This window comes from Haemaphysalis longicornis, unplaced genomic scaffold, assembly GCF_048455015.1.
Source record: "Haemaphysalis longicornis isolate Haplotype H1 unplaced genomic scaffold, Haemaphysalis longicornis Haplotype H1 scaffold_10, whole genome shotgun sequence".
NCBI lineage: Eukaryota > Metazoa > Arthropoda > Arachnida > Ixodida > Ixodidae > Haemaphysalis > Haemaphysalis longicornis.
This window is the reverse complement of record NW_027526204.1, coordinates 3,971,492-3,972,996: the sequence shown is the minus strand read 5'-3', so window position 1 is coordinate 3,972,996 and position 1,505 is coordinate 3,971,492. Positions and strand designations below refer to the sequence as shown.

Genomic DNA, 1,505 nt, shown 5'->3' with positions numbered 1-1,505 from the left:
GCGGAATGATCTGAACCCCGCGCGCAAGCAGCGTTCCTCGACACAGGCCGCCTTTTCGCGGCAGCTACATGCGCGCGTAAAAAAGTGCCTCCTGCACTAAAATCTAAGCAGAAATTATCAACTCGGGTTACTCAAACACATCAAGTGAAAATTTTAGCTTTCCAAAGTACGCTGTATAAAGTTGCCGCTTTTGTATACTATTTGATGAGCTTCGTAATCTGGTTCGTGCCAGGTTTTCCTTCACCAAAGGCTCCGATGCACGGAGGCGACGGCGGGACGCGCATTTGTCGTCTGCTGTAAACCGTCAGAACTCTGTTTGGGCCTGGGCACTGATTGAGTCGGCCACGAGTTTGAATGCGGCCGTCACCGAATAAAATTTTGTGTTTTTAAAAACGCGACATAGATGCTGTTATACTGTAACGGTGTTGTTTAGAGTGAGATTGAGCCGTCGGAAAAGTCTGTTCCTCTTGACCCCCTCCCCCCTATGTTTTTTCGCTGGCGTAATGTAGCATCGTTAATTAGTGTGAAAAGCCAGAATAAGTACCTCCGTATGATTAATCTGTTGTCTGAGCACAGTGTCGGGGAAAAGAGCGCATATAAGACAACCATTGGGTCTATGAGACGGAGAGTGAGAGAGAGAATAAACATCTTTAATTTGGAGCTTATGGGTGCAGGATGGCGAGAGCACCACCGGTGGGGGGTCCTTGCTGGTTGCTCGTGCCCCCTCTGTCAGCACGCGCTGGGTAGAGAGGTCCGAGCTGGATAGCCGGTCCACCCACTGCTCGTACGTGGGACGGGGAGTGGGTAGAGGCAGTCCCAGACCAGATGGTACAGGGTGCCTGGCTGGGGGCAAAAGTGGCAGGGGTAGATATGGTGGAGGAGGGTACAGTGCGGGTGGGAGTTGGTCTGTAGCCGGCGGAGTGTGGTCGCTTCGGCTCTGGAAAGGTGGGAGTTGGGTGGAGGGAACCGCTGACGCTCGTGTCTGAAGTGAGCGAGAATGTCCGCGTGTGTGGGGGGCCTTCAGTGTGTGGGGGGCCTTCTCCGTGTCTTGGCTCTCTTCGGAAATGGCGCGGAGGGTGTGTACTCGGGCAGCGGCGTGTGTCGCCTCATTTCCGTCGAGAGACTCGTGTCCAGGGGCCCAAACGATACGAATGTCGGGAAGCTGCGGGTTGGCATTCAGGATCATGAGGGCGGAGGGTGATATGCGGCCGAGCTGGTAGTTGCGGCATGCTACTTGCGAGTCCGTAATGACTGTAACTTATTCGCTATTTGTTGTGGGTACTATAGGGACCGGGCGGCCGTTGTATGGCACCACCGTCGCTTCAGCGAACAGCGCCGCCCGTGGCGAACCGTTCGTCAGTGGAATGCCGGTGGCGGTCAGCGCAGCGTTACTGTGCATGGCTTTCTGTCGTTTTTCTGCGGTGCGGTTTGCAAAGCGTAGATAACTACAGGGGCTTTTTTCAGATCGGTAAATCTTGAGCGTGGATGTAACCTTTACGAGGCAT

The 1,505-nt window shown here is 54.2% G+C and overlaps 1 protein-coding gene across 1 annotated transcript in view; it reads left to right on the top strand.

Annotated features, from left to right (window-relative positions):
- The window catches only part of LOC144158132 (major facilitator superfamily domain-containing protein 4A-like), a 692,369-nt gene that overhangs the window by 138,814 nt on the left and 552,050 nt on the right, over positions 1–1,505 (top strand). The window lies entirely within an intron of this gene.